This window comes from Lissotriton helveticus, chromosome 9 (genome assembly GCF_964261635.1).
Source record: "Lissotriton helveticus chromosome 9, aLisHel1.1, whole genome shotgun sequence".
Classification (NCBI taxonomy): domain Eukaryota; kingdom Metazoa; phylum Chordata; class Amphibia; order Caudata; family Salamandridae; genus Lissotriton; species Lissotriton helveticus.
The window spans coordinates 47,618,762-47,634,505 of NC_136070.1; positions in this window are offsets into that span (position 1 = coordinate 47,618,762).

The window sequence follows — 15,744 nt, forward strand, 5'->3', positions numbered from 1 at the left end:
CTAACAGTAGTCGCTGATGCTGGTCAAATGGGACGCTGTGACCACACCCAGTGATGTAGTCGCTGACGCTGGTTGAATGGGACGCAGTGACCACACCCAGTGATGTAGTCGCTGACGCTGGTCGGATGGGACGAACGCTTCTTCCAGGTGTTTGAGGGCGAGGCTGTATCCACCAAACAGCCACTCAAGTGTGGGGTTCCTCAGGGCTCTGCCCTGAGCCCCACACTTTTTAACATCTATATGAGGCCCCTAGCGGAGATAGTTCATCCATTTGGCGTCCGTATTGTCACCTACGCAGACGACACTCAGTTGGTGGTCTCATTAGGCCACTCTGAGGGGTCGTCTAGCACACTGAGCTCATGCTTAGAAGCAGTGGCCAAATGGATGAAATCCTCCTGTCTCAGATTGAATGGAGAGAAGACAGAGGTCATGTTACTGGGTAACCCTCCACCTACCAGTCTGGCCTCCTTCTGGCCCACATGTGTAGGCCCCCCCTCCCCAAATCTGAGATAAAAAGCCTGGGAGTTTGGCTCGATAAATCACTGGATTTTACTTTTCAGGCCACCAAAACTGCATCCACCTGTTTTGGGCTGATGAGAATGCTCCGGAAGGTACTCCCCTTGCTCCCATTCCAGGCGAGGAGAGTCATGGTCCAGGCCCTGATACTCTCACACCTGGATTATGGTAATGCTCTCTATCTGGGAGCCCCGGTGGCAGTGATCAATAAACTCCAGGTCACCCAAAACTGTGCGGCCCGGCTGCTTTTTCAAATTCCTCGCTGGCAGTCGGCCAAAAATGCCTTAAAAAAGTTACATTGGCTCCCTGTGGCAGCAGGGGTACAATTTAAGGCTATGTGTCTTGTTCAGAAAGCAATTCGCAGAACTGGTCCAGCCATAATGCACCCTTTAGCTACCCCCTATCTTCCCCTCAGAGCTCTACGCTCAAGTTCACTGCAACTAGCCACCACGACCAAGATATACAAGGCTCGCTGGAGCGGCCGCTCATTCTCACACAATGCTGCGAGAATATGGAATTCCCTTCCGCTTATCCTCAGAGAAAACAATAACCGGATGGCATTTAGGAGGCTTCTAAAGACCCACCTGTTCAGCAATGCCTGTTAATCATCCTAGCTGGCCACCTTGGATTTCAGTCAAAGCGCTTTATAAATGTAATTTTTCATTTCATTTCATTTCATGGGACGCTGTGACCACACCCAGTGATGTGGTCACTGATGCTTAAGGGATGGGAGGCTGTGACTACAACCAGTGATAAAGTCATGATGCTGGTCGAATGGGATGCTGTAACCACACCCAGTGATGTAGTCGCTGATGCTGGTAGGGTGGGAGCCTGTGATCGCACCCAGTGATGTAGTCCTGATGCTGGTCGAATGGGATGCTGTGACCATACCCAGTAATGTAGTTGCTGAAGCTGGTGGGATTGGAGGCTGTGACCACACCCAGTGATGTAGTCGCTGATGCTGGCCGGATGTGAGGCTGTGACCACACCCAGTGATGTAATTGCTGATGCTGGTGGGATGGAAGGCTGTGACCACACCCAGTGATGTAGTTGCTGATGCTGGTGGAATGGAAGTCTGTGACCACACCCAGTGATGTAGTCCTGATTGAGGAAAAGTGTTCTTCTGATCGGCATCATTTGTAGCGGGACTCCATTGCTTTTTCATTGCCATCTCGTGTCAAACACTTCCACATGACCCACCTGGTCGTTTTTAAGGGTGGGCGTAGTTCGCGAAGTAGCGTTTCACGAAGCTACGCGAAGTGCACTTTGCACTACGCGAACTTCACGTAGCACTACGCGAGCTGCGTAGTAGCATGTTTGCACTGTGCAAGATGCATTTTCAATGATAGCACAGTGCGAACAAGCATCCGGCACTGTGCAATCGTTGAAAATGGCATCTTGCACAGTGCGAGCTGTAGTTTTCTGCCGCTCGAGTAGATTTTTACTCGAGCGGCAGCTTTCTCAACGCGAACTGGTAGTTTCTCATCGCGAGCGGTCACGAGGATGCACGACCACTCGCAATGAGAAACCTGACCACCCCGCCTTGAGAGTCTCGCCGGGATGTCATTTTGCTTGCTCGCGGTCGCGAACATGACGTTGAGGAACGCGAACAAGCAAAAAATGACTGCTGCACTACGCTACGCCTGCTCGCACTGTGCTACGTGCAGCTCACGTAGTGCGAAGTTGCGTAAACTTCGCAAACTACGCGAGCGTAGCGTAGTGCTTCGCCCAGGGTTAGTCGTTTTCTGCTGATGCCTGAGGAAAATCTAACTGACACGACAAAAAACATCTTGCAGCCTGCATTTCTGCCCAGGAACTGTCGCACACCCAACCCCCCTGTTCTCTGAAGTTCACCAGAAAGCCACGAGACACTCACACCCTGAGTAAATGATTTTCCATCTCCTGCTCCCAGCCTGGTAAACATCCTTGACACCGTGATCAGGTTATCTGGACAATGGTCTGACTGCTGGGCCTTGATCCGGGTGATTAAACAATGACTTGAAAGACCGGTTTTGATCAAGGCAATTGAACAATGACCTGAAAGACTGACCCTTGATCAAAGCCGAATGAACAATGATTTGTGTAGCAAGCCTTGACGAGGTCACCAGCTACAAACATCGTCTGGATCAGGTTATCAACTGCAAACACTGCCCTGATTTAACAATGAACTAACACCCAAAAGACTGGGATGAAAAAGTATAAAAAGCTTGTAAGCTGCAGAGTGAAGCAGCAGCCTCCTATGTCTTGTCTCTGACTAGCTTGGGAACCTGTTCCATAGCCCGGGCTATTAAATAAATCTGGGTTCCTCCTGCAGACGAAGGCTCCTGTGTCTCTTTTTACTAAGTATGGAAGATATGGAAGACTTGGGCGGTTCCCCCGCCGCCGAGACCCAGTAAGTGGGTTATTCCGGTTCTTCATGATGCTGGTGGGGTGGGAGGCTGTGACCACACCCAATGATGTAGTCCTGATGCTGGTGGGATGGGAGGCTGTGACCACACCCAGTGATCTACTCGCTGATGCTGGTGGGATGGGAGGCTGTGGCCATACCCAGTGATGTAGTCGCTGATGCTGGTCGGATGGGAGGCTGACTGCACCCAGTGATGTAGTCCTGATGCTGGTCGGATGGGAGGCTGACCGCACACAGCGATGTAGTCGCTGATGCTGGTAGGATGGGAGGCTGTGACCACACCTAGTGATGTAGTCCTGATACTGGTGCGATGGGAGGCTGTGACCACACCCAGTGATGTAGTCGCTGATGCTGGTCGGATGGGAGGCTGACTGCACCCAGTGATGTAGTTGCTGATGCTGGTCGGATGGGAGGCTGTGACCACACCCAGTGATGGAGTTGCTGTGACCACAAGCAGTGATGTAGTCGCTGATGCTGGTCGGACGGGAGGCGGTGACCACACCCAGTGATGTAGTCGCTGATGCTGGTTGGACGGGAGGTGGTGACCACACCCAGTGATGTAGTCGCTGATGCTGGTTGGACGGAAGGCAGTGCCACACCCAGTGATGTAGTCCTGGTGCTGGTGGGATGGGAGGCTGTGACCGCACCCAGTGATGTAGTCCTGATGCTGGTCGGATGGGAGGCTGTGACCACACCCAGTGATGTAGTGGCTGATGCTGGTCGGATGGGAAGCTGTGACCACACCCAATGATGTAGTCCTAATGCTGGTGGGATGGGAGGCTGTGACCACACCCAGTGATGTAGTCTCTGATGCTGGTCAGATGGGAGGCTGTGACCGCACCCAGTTATGTAATCGATGATGCTGGTGGGATGGGAGTCTGCGACCACACCCAGTGATGTAGTCGCTGATGCTGGTGGGATGGGAAGTTTCGACCCCACCCAGTGATGTAGTCGCTGTTGCTGGTCGGATCGGAGTCTGTGACCACACCCAGTGATTAAGTCGCTGTTGCTCGTGGGATGGGACGCTGTAACCACAACCAGTGATGTAGTCGCTGATGCGGATGGGAGGCTGTGACCACACCCAGTGATGTAGTCCTGATGCTGGTTGGATGGGAGGCTGTGACCACACCCAGTGATGTAGTCCTGATGCTGGTTGGATGGGAGGCTGACTGCACCCAGTGATGTTGTACTGCTGTGAGTGGGAGGAGCCTGTACAAGTGAGAGTGCCGCAATGTAATTAAAGAGGAAAGCTCATTAAGTCCCCTGGGAGATGAAGCCACTGGGAAATCTCTTGACAACTTAAATGGCAATTCTTTGCCCTGGACTCCGAGCATTGCTCAACGGTGAGTCCCTCAGGATCTCATTAGCTTCGCGTCCATACCTCTATTAGTTGTTGACGGAAGCAGGAAAAGGTTGAGCCAAGCTGGGGTCACCACAGACTTGTTTGCGATTGGTTGTTGTTCAATCCTTTGCGTCAGTGATGTGGGGTCTTATGTACCTGTTCTTTTCAGCTTCATTTCAGCATCTGCCCGATAATTTTTCCTTGATTTTAACGTCTTTATCATAAATGCGAATCAGAAAGGAGAGCGGATACAGGACTGCGAGCGACAGGACTCTTTTACGTGTCATTGCAGGGCTGCACATGCATAGGTAAAGGACATCCCAGAAGGAAGCAACTTTTCCTGATTTCCCGACAATTAGGAGATGAGTAAATAAAGGTTTTTCAGGTTGCCGTCATTAGCAGCTTCCCACCGACTGGGCCGTTATTTAAATTTTTCCTGATGGCTGATGCCTCACTTACTGCAGGGCATGGTGGATGGGAGACAGAATGAACATGTTCAGCCTCCCTGCCTACTATTTTCTATTCCTACTCCTGGGTGGACACAGTGGTGGCACCTCCACTATGGCGGAGGAGCGTCGCCTCACTTCTTTCGAGCAGTGCAAAGGAAAGGAAATATAAAATGATAACAACCTTGAGTTATCATTTTAGGTTTCCTTTGAGGGCAGGCGGTTCTGCTCTGCTCTCGAAGCAGGGCAGGGAAGGAGTTGTTTGCCCACTCCTAAGTGCGCAATGACTCTTTGGTCGGCCCTCTCTTCTACCCAAACCAGTCATACGCAGTTTCCACATTCTCCATGTAGGCTGCATTATAGCCTACATGGAGAACAAGCCCAGACCCCCATTCCCTGGTTGAGCATCGAACCAGGACGCTCAAAACCAATCAACGCTGCAATGCAGCATTGTGATTGGTCAGGGGAGCCTGGGTGCTTACCAATAACAACACTGCAGTGCAGCATTGTGATTGGTCAGGGGAACCCAGCTGTTCCTGGATTCCTGTCCCACGAGAAGAGCAAGGAGCAGAGACGCGGGATCCAGCGTTGGTGGTAAGGTAAGTGTGTAAAAATTGTTGTCTTTTACTTTGTTAACCCCGCGCTTCCCCCTGCTCCAACTCTCACTCCCCCCGCGCCCGCCCACCACCCACAAGACATGCCGGCTACCCCTGGGTGTACAGCAAAATGGAATAAATGGTGTTGAAGGCTACTGCGCAGGAGGGCAGTCATCACAGACCAGGTTGGAAGATGGGTGGTTAGTTGTGGGCCTAGTGGACTTGGCAGGATGCAGTTCAGGTCCTGGAAAACTGCAGGTGGACGGGTAGGAGCTGGCCACCTGGCCTCACTTCAGGCCTGCTGGCGGGAAGCAAAGGGTCTGTGAGGGAACAGAATGAAAGGCTGTCAATGGCGCCGGTCACTCCGCGGTCCTGAGTGGCCACTTCTGTTTTTTTGTTTTTTTAAATAATTTGTAGCTCTGCATGCTGTGAAGCTGCATATACCTTTAAAATAAATTACTTGAAGTTTAAAGTTATGAAGATTCACAACATCACACACCCCTAGTGTCACGATTTAATCTCAAGTGTGTAAAAGGTTGTGGTCCCAGAAACTCTAAAGTGCATGCAGTATTCAGCATAATATGTAGGTAGATCACTTTTTGTTGAATTTCTAGACAGTAAATATTATAATCAACATGAAGGTTTTTTTTATAGCAGAAAGTAAGGAAGCATTTGCCAAAAAAAGTCAAATGTTTCCTCGGACTCTGTTTGATTTCCCTACCTCATGTACAGTGTGCAGTAAAACAAGGTTTGATAACAGTCACCCCGATTCCACCACTAGGACCTCTCTGATGCCAAACTCTCTGCCTGTGAAAGTGGTATCAGACCAGCTTCCTACTTTACGTTAACCCGCCTCCTGCTACCTTCCACTGGCACACTTTGTGTCCCTAAACCGCCATGTAAATCATTCTGATATGAGTAAGCTTGAAATTAGGGGTGGGCAATAAATTCCACTCAGTCGGCGGAGTTTTGCCCACTCTGCGTTATGCTTGTAACGCGGCGTTCTGGCGAAACTCCGCCAACCGGCGCATGGTGGAGTTTTTTCTCGTGCACAGCACACTAACTTTAAGTTGGTGAATGGTAGCGAGAATATGCAACCGCAGCATGATTTTCAGGCGCTAGAAAAGCGCCCGGTGGGATTTTCTTGCTGCGGGTTGACACGACCATTCGCAGTGAGAAAGCTGCTACTCTATACTCAAGCGGCAGCTAAGAAGCAGCACCCTCTGGCGCGCTCTGTGATGTCACTTGCGCTTATTTTGCAGCACAGAACAAGCTCCTTACGCTAAAAGTAGCACAACGTACCATTTTTTACCCACTCGCTGAACCCCACAGATTCTCGTGGAGATTTTGCTGAGTGGAATTCTGCGAGTTCCACTCACCCCGAGTTGAAACGTGCTCGTGTGCTAGAGAGGACTCACGGTACAGATGGAGGACATGAGTTATGTTATTTTTAAAGACATACATGATGACAGGACCACCATGCCACATGGCAGTGAGCTGGTCTACTCTCAAGGACTTACCCCCAGATGCATCAAGCATCCATTTTGCGATTCCTTATTAGCGAAAAATAAGGAATCGCTAATAGGGAATAGCAAAATGGTATGCAAGAAGAAATCACTTTAAAAATAGCGATTTCCTAAAATTCCTTAATTGCGATTCGCAAATTGCAAGTCGCAATTAAGGAATACCTCCCCATTCATTCCTATGGGCCTAGAGGCCCATAGGAATGAATGGGAAGACATTCTGAATTTGCGAATCACAATTAGCGATTTGCAAAATGAGAATGCGATTTCAAGGGTGCAGGGGTGTCCAACGGACACCCTGTTGCACCCCTGAAATTGATTTGTGCACATATGTGTGCGTAACATGAAACTTTGAAAAATGCACTTTAGTGCATTTTTCAAAGTTTTTGCAAATTACCATAAAGTTGTACTTCATGGAAATTTGCGTGCCCTATTATCGAAATCGCTATTTTTAAAACTTTAATGCATTGCATTTAAGAAACCTCAATTTGAGATTCCTTAAATGCAAGTAATCGCAATTTAGCGAATTCTCAATTTGAGATTTTTGCATTTGCGATGATGCATCCCAAATGCAAAAATACCGATCGCAAAGGGGCAGATTCTGAGAATCTGCCCCTTTGCGACCAGATTTTCCTTTGATGCATCTGGGCCTTAGCGCCTTGAAGCAGACCTTCTATCTGTGCAAGAGCTGCTTTCAGGGAAATGTGTTTTGAAACAGCAGAGAGCTTTAAACTAGAGGGCCCATCCATAACTGGGGTGCAGGCAGGCCTTCCAAAGGCTGCAGAAATGACAAATTCTAAAATGCAAAAACAACTATACACCTATTAGTCACAGAATGTAGATGAATATAACACAAACATTGGGGACAGTGGGTTTTGTTTTCCTGCACCGACTCAGTTTATAAATCACCAAATTGTAGCTAAACTTGTTTGAATGTTGAGTAGAAGGATTAATCTGTGAATTTCGAGCTGTGCTCATACCTGGTGAAACCCCAATGGGATCAGAAAGGGCTGGCCCTCCCCCAGACCCCTTTCCCTCGGGCACTTGTCCCCTTTGTGTAGAGAGGGTCTGCAGGCACACTGAGGCCCTTGCCAGCACGAGGCAGAAGGATCCTGGAGTGGAAGAAAGTATCTTTGATTTCCACGTGCACAGCAATGGGCTGGAGATTAAGCATCATGTTCAGAAGTGTGGGGGAAGCCTAAAGATGACCACTTCTGTTGGCTGTCACATAAAGTGCTCTTAGCTATACAAGAAGGCACATGTTCGAGAGAGAAACTGAACCTGGAAACCATTGCAAAACAAAGGTGGGGCAGCTTTGGTTCATTCAAACTGTGGGTGTCACCAGCATCACCCGAGTTGCTGCAAAAATGCCCATCCACCTGGTGAAGTACTATAGAGAATCTGTCCCCAGCTGAACCTTGAACATCTGTCCTGGAAATCTGCTCCAAGTATTAGAGAAGATGGCATCTGATTAATCACAAGGATGAAGGGGGCAGATCTTGTCCATTGCATCCCTCTGCTCTTCAGAAGTTGGACAGTGTGGAAGACCTAGGGCTGTGACAGCCTGTAAAAGAACCAGTTGCCCAGCAGAAACTGGATATTTTCTTCATCCAGCCCATGTGAAACGTCACCGGTAGTGAAGCAAGCTCTGCGTACTGAGGGAGCTGGTGCAAAGAGCAACCAGTAGCAAGTTGCAACTGGACATTTTGCAGCAGACCTGAAGTAGTAGGAAGCTCACCCTCCAACTAGAAACAAGGGATCAGGGCTGGTGGTGCACAGTGTGACAATCTTTGTTGGCACCGCTGCCCCGCCCCCCCCCAAAAAAAAACTTGCCTCTCCACATATTTCCTGACTACCACACTCCATCAGTGGTCATTTTCTCTCTATTGCCCTTCCCTCAGGTGCATTTCCTTTGTTTTACAGCACTACTCATACCAGTGTAGGGTGTCAGAAACATTTACATTACTTGAGGACAAATGTTTTTTCACCGCAAAAAAGAATGCAGTGCTATCCACTGTGTGACCATTTTGGAAAAGCAGAGACAGCACATTGCTTTACCGGATTGTGTTTGCAAAAGCTGACTTTCGTGTCAAAAAGCATTCTATTGTTTGGTACTTCATGGTCCCTGCACCAGAATCTTGCATACCATATTTTTATCTTACCTGAATGACACGCACTCTAACCAATATCACTAGTGGTGCAAGGCAGAAACATTTCTGGTGCTGACAGGACAACATCTCAGACAAGTGAAGTTCATGGACTGGGTGCTGGAGGTCCTGGTGAAGGACGCTTCAAAGAAGGAACACCTTGCATTGCTCAGTAAAATCACAAGCGTTTTGACATTTGTTGCTGTTCAAACCAGTGATTTTAGCAAATTTGAGAAACACATTCTGCAGCAGAGTATGGGGTAAAGCCTCATATCCATTTTTGTTTTAAAACGAGGGTCAGTGGTGCATTTCGGACTCCATATAGCTATATATTTTACAGTTTTATATAGCGTGAGCACCGCCCAAGGGCATTGGAGCACTTTACATGAGCACTAAATTACAATACAGAAGATCAGATTAATTCTGTTTTAAAGCACAGGAGTTTAAGTGATTTGCCAAGAATAAAAGGATGTTAAGTTGAAGCCCGGACTTGAACCAATCTCCCCAAATTAAAAGTCGGCAGCTCTGGCTGTTACACCACATCCATATTTCTCAATTCATGTGAGAAAGTCATACATCGGGGCAAGATGGCGGCCGCTTGAGCGGCCGGTGCAGAGCAGGTACGGCGAGGACGGTAATCAGGATGAAACCCCTCTTAAAACGTACTACCGAATAAACCCACCGCGTATAGCTGGCATACCTTGCCTAAAGGCATATTTTGGCGCTGAAAACGGTGAAATGTGGCTAACCCTCGCGCGGCTCGGGTCTTCGAGGCGGCGTTTCAGGGCAGTGCTGCGGGCGCTGGAGGCTGTGATTCCCGGCTGCCGCCTCGGGTTGAGAGGTGGGCGGAGTCATCTCCCGAGTCGAGAACAGCCGCGGAGCTCGCTTCGGTGTTGCTGTCAGTGGAGACAGGAGAGGAAGCAGAAGTCCATCTGCATAGGGAATAGCTATCGAGCAGATTTCCAGCAGCTGAGGGATGAAATGGCTCCCAAACAGAACCCCAGCTCAAAGTCAAATAATGCCAGAAAGAAAGCTGCAAAAGACGAGACAGAGGTCTTAATAACGGACCCCATTCATGGAGAGCTTCCATTACAAGACCAGCAAAGAAAGAGACAACAGGGGGGCCCCAAGACCCGGCTAGCTTCCGCTACTGTTTTGGAGCTACTGGTAAAGGCCGGTAAGGAGAAGGGGCAGAAGGTTTTGGGGGAAAGTGCTCCATTGGTTGTACATGATTTACTTGGGAACTCTGAAGTACCCCTTATTCCTCAAGTACCAGGAGGAGACCCCGTGGAAGGGACACCTATTGCAGCAGGTTGCATTAATGAGACACCACCTTGTAGCAATAAAATTTTGGAGAGTGCGAGTGAAGAGATACCCAGCACATTAGAAACCCTGTTAGAACCCCCGGCGGGAAATGAAGATATGAATGAGTAGGCAGCAGCAGGGGCTATCGGGTAAAAGGAGAATGATCCTAGTAAGGCTTTCTTTTCAGTCTCTGAAGGCGGAGGTGAGTGGTCTGAAGAGGATGAGGAACACAGCTCCGGTGAAGAGTCAGACTCGGACCCCGATCTCGAGAGTGACATGCCAGCCACTGCAATGAAAACCAAAAAGGCTGCCTGGGGACAAGAGCCAAAGCAAAGTGAATTAAGCTGGGACCACTCCTCTGCCCTCCCTTTAATTGGTACCCCCCTGATGGAACAGACACAACTATCACTGTTGGAGTCTATACACCAAGAGATTTTGGCTCACAGAGAAGAGACGCGCCAGGATAGCCGGAAATCGCAGGCTGCGATGAGGAAAATGCAGGGAGTGGTGCGGAAACTATCTAAAGCTTGTGCTGCTACAGGAGATAGAGTGTCGAACCTGGAGGAGCGTGTGGTACAACAGAAACCGAGGTGGCGGGTGCTGTATCTAAGGTTGAAGCTCAATGCTCTCAGGTGTCAGACATACAATGGAAGTTGGAAGAAATGGAAAATCGGCTGAGAAGGAACAACCTGAGAGTTTTGGGAATTCCGGAGGGAGCCGAAGGCTCGGACATAAGGGCCTTTATCATCAAATTGTTTCAACAAGCCTTCCCGGAGCTATCAAGCTGGGACTGGCCCAAAGAACTACAAAGAGTGCACCGATTTCCTTTCAATCAGAGAAGAAGCACCAAGGAAGGGGATAAACCCAGAGCAGTACTGATATTTCTGGGTAATTTTGTCCTTCGACAAGCGATCGTGGATAAGGCTAGACCTGATGCCAGGAGAAATGTAGATGGGGTGTCGTTTTTTGTTCGCCCAGACTTCTGCCACGCGACTGTGGAAAGACGTTGGCGTCTTAGGGGGTTGATAAAACCCTTTCAAGAAAAAAAACTTCAAGCCTATTTGATTAACCCTGCACAGTTAAAGATAATCAATGAAGGGAAAACGATGTACTTCTCTTCAGAAGTGAAGGCCAAGGAGTATCTAGACAGCCTGGGCAAATAGTTTTTGAAAATTGGTAGTTTCATTGACTATAATGGTACAAGGGTATTACAGGTATTACAGGTATAATTTATTCCATGGTTCTTTGCCTATAGGTTAGGGTTCTCAGTGCGTTAGATTTTTCAAGGTGCACTTGAAGGTTTTTTTTTTTGGGGGGGGTTTTGGGTTTTTTTCTTCTTGGGGTTTTGGCGATTTCTTTTTGAATTGTATGTTTAGCTGTCCTCGCCGTAAGCTTTGCATTTCATCGCATGCACAGACTAGATCTGTGCGCCTCACAGTGTGGGGGGTGGGGGGTAGAGATGGAGGGGTTGGGGGGTAGGGGGTGGGAGGGGTGGGGACGGGGGGAGGGGGGGGGGTGGAGGGGTGCAGATGGCTGAAAATGAAAAATGGGAATATAAAATGCATTACTGTTTTGATTGATTTGTCCGGACAAAAAGAGCAATCAAATAAAGGTAATAGAATTAAGCATCAGGGCTCACAGGGTCATCAAATCAATAGCTACGATGTTAGACTGTAATATCTGCACATTGAATGTGGGCGGTCTAAATGACTGGAGAAAGAGACAAAGATTGGCTCACTTTGTTAAATTCAATAAAATAGATAAACTCTGTCTCCAGGAGACACACCTCCCTTGGGCAAAGAGGCATCTTCTGTTTTTGAATGGTTTTGAGCTAGTTGCATGCTCCTCTCAATCTACAATGATCAGGGGGGTCGCCATCTTGGTGAGGAAATCCCTGTGCGGTGTTAAAAGGGTTAAGACTGACAGTCACGGGAGATGGGCTATCACAGAGTTGGAAATTGGCATAACTTTATGTGTAATTTATGGCTCTAACGGAGATGACCCAGAGGTTTTTGATTTTCTAGAGATCGAATTAGCTGGCTGGCCTGGACCTTTAATAGTTTGTGGAGACCTAAATATTTCAGCAAACTGGGGGAACAATGCAAAGTATGGTGGTAGGAAGCCCAGGGTTTTCAGGGCAATTAAGGCACTTATGGGATCACTGGCCTTAACCGATATTTGGGGCACTAAAGAACCACAAAGCTCCGGTTTTACATATTTCTCGAACCCAGCCCAGAAGCATTCTAAATTGGACTATCTTTTTATTTCCTCTTCAGAAACTAATAAAGTTACCATCACTAGGCTACCGAGGGTGCTGTCGGACCACAACCCATTGGTAGTTTTGTATAAAAGGGTTGGTGGTCAAAGAACTAAATCCCATTGGACCTTTGAAAGGAGATTATTGGCAGACCTAAGATTTGTAACCCATTTAAAGAACTGGTCGGAAGCTTTTTTTGATGCTAATAGATATAGCGCCTCCCGTAATATAGTATGGGAATCTTTCAAAGCGGCTTTGAGAGGCGAGACCATCAGTTTCTCAGTAAAAATAAAAAAGGAAGATAGGTTGGAGGAAACCAAACTGTTGGAAAGACTATCTAATATCGAAGAAGAGCATGTCAGGGTTATAGCATCAGGTGGTGATGGAAATAATAGCTATAATGCCCTCTCTACTATTAAGGCAGAGCTACAGAAATTGATCACTCAAAAGGCGATAGGGGAATATCAGGCCACTAGAACCAATCGATATGAAACAGGTGAACATGCCAGTAGAGCTCTCGCTCTCCGATTAAGACAAGAGAGGTCTAAGAATGTAATCTCAAAGATAGTGGAAAGGGGTGAAGAATATACTGAAACTAAGGAGATTCTCAACGTTTTTAAAGAATTCTATAAGAAATTATATGATGAGGAGAGTAGGGTTGGAGAACAGCAAGACAGTTTGGAAGATTCAGGACCGCACCTTGATATCTTATCCCGAGAAGAACTAGATAAGGATATTACTCAACTGGAGGTTAAGACAGCCCTTCACGACCTGGCATCAGGGAAGGCTGCAGGACCCGACGGCATTCCCTTGGAGGCCTATAAATGCATAGAATCGGAAACTATTGTTCTCCTGGTAGATCTTTTCAATGGGATAGCCAGTACAGGTCAGACCCCGGATTCTTGGAAAGAGACGAACATTATTATATTCCATAAAAAGGGTAAACCCACTGAGAATCCGGGATCATACAGACCTATTTCGCTTATCAATTCCGACACAAAGCTATATTCCAAGATCTGGGCTTTGAGGTTGGGCAGGATCATAGGCGGTCTCGTCTCTCCGTGGCAGCATGGGTTCATTCCCGGACGTGGCACGACGGATCATACCAGCAGAGCTATTGCTCTATTTGATGCCCATGCCGCCACGGGGGGGGGGGTGGCCATGATCCTGCTCGATGCGGAAAAAGCTTTTGACCGAGTGGTCTGGGGCTATCTCTGGGATATCTTAGCAGGAAGAGGGTTTGGACAGAAAACTATAAGAGCACTTAAGGCAATGTATCAAGATCCGGTTGCCAGTGTGACGATTATGGGAGAGTAATCGAATCTGTTCTCTATAAAGAGAGGGACCCGTCAGGGATGCCCGTGCTCCCCGATCCTCTTCTCCCTTTTCATCGATCCACTAATCCAGGCTATACTAGGGTGTCCCAGGTTAAGACCAGTGGTTTTTAACGGATATGAAAATAAAGTTTTAGCTTACGCGGATGATATCGCGGTATTCTCTTCTGATCCCCAGCAGGCAATGGGGATTCTGTCCGATCTAACGAAAAAATTTGGTGGTAGGTCAGGCTACTTATTAAACGAAGCTAAGACCCAGATTATTTGCACAAGGAATGTGGTGAAAGCTGATACTAGATTTGTGGACGCAGCAGTTTATTTAGGTGTAACAATCAATGCTAACGTAGATAAAATTGTGGAAGATAATTTTACACCACTTATTAAATCAATCAAATCCGATCTGAGAAGGTGGGATGGTCTACATTTATCATTGATTGGGAGGGTGAACGCTGTCAAAATGACTCTGTTCCCTAAAGTATTATATTTATTTCGAGCTATACCTCTATTTTTTGAAGAGAAAGTGATCGCGAATCTAGAGTCAATTTTTATTAAATTCATTTGGCAATTTGGGAAAGTTAGACGGTCCACTAATCTGTTGTCCCTACCAAAAGACAAGGGGGGGTTTGGCCCTCCCCAATTTAAAGCTGTATCATTGGACCTGCCTCCTGACCCAAATGACTGTGCTTTTCCAGCCAGAGACATTCCGTAATGATGTAACCTTAGAAATTGAGCATCCTCCCTCCATATTTGAGCTATTGTTAGGAAGGAAAGCGCTGGGGCTAATGCTCTGTGAGATCGATCGTAGATTCTATAAGAAGGCAAGGTTCAAGATTATTGATGGTGTCTGGCGAGTTTGGATGGGCTGTAGAAAGTTTTGCAACATCCCTAAAATCAATCCATACCTACACATCTATAACTCCAGCCTCCTCTCTGCGTTAGAAGCAGATAGGACTTTCAAAGTATGGGGTGGGTTGGGTATCAAATCATTGCGGCAAGTAATTGACGGAGAGGGCGTAGTAAGCTTTGATACTTTACAAAATAGGTATGGAATCCCCGACAACCATTGGTTTGTGTATACCCAACTGATAGGCTCATTGAAGGCTCAGAGACCCAAATTGACATCCCTCGGTATCTGTCCCTTATTGGAGGCCATGACTAGAGGGTGTAAAAAAATTAGGATCCTGTATAACATCTTTATCTCAGAGATCCAAGATGATGTGGATAAGACAGAGGTGGCCTGGGCCAGAAAATTGGGCAACCCTGACGTAGATGTTGATCAGGCCCTTCTTTTGAATAAAAAGATTTTTAGAGCCCCAAACTTAAAGGCCCAACATTACAAGACGGTATTTAACCTGTACTATACCCCGGCGAAATTATTTGCCTGGGGGGTTAGGACCGACGATACTTGTCCAAGGTGTGGGGATGGCCAAGCAGACTTATTACATATGTTTTTTAATTGTAACCTTTTAACGCCTGTTAAAAAAGAGATTGAAAAGTTTTGGTAGGGGCTGCTAGGTCTTAAGATCGACCTATCCCCTACCCTAATGATTTTGGGTACGGATTCTAATTTAAAATTGGGAAAAGAGGAAGAAGCACTGATTTTTATTTCTGTGGCTGTACTCAGGCTTTTAATTTCGGCAGGTTGGAAGGAGACGGTTGCCCCCTCATTCCAAATGTGGCTATCTAGGCTGCTAGGAATCCATAATATTGAGTCCTGCCTATATGAACAAAAGGGACTAAAAACACGGGATTTTGGAAGAAGGCTCTGGGCACCTGTCACAGAGTGGAGGAGGGCGAAGTTGTAGGAGTATCGCTGAAACTATCCCATCACCACCATAACTATATTTTTAAGATCAAACTTTTATGAATTG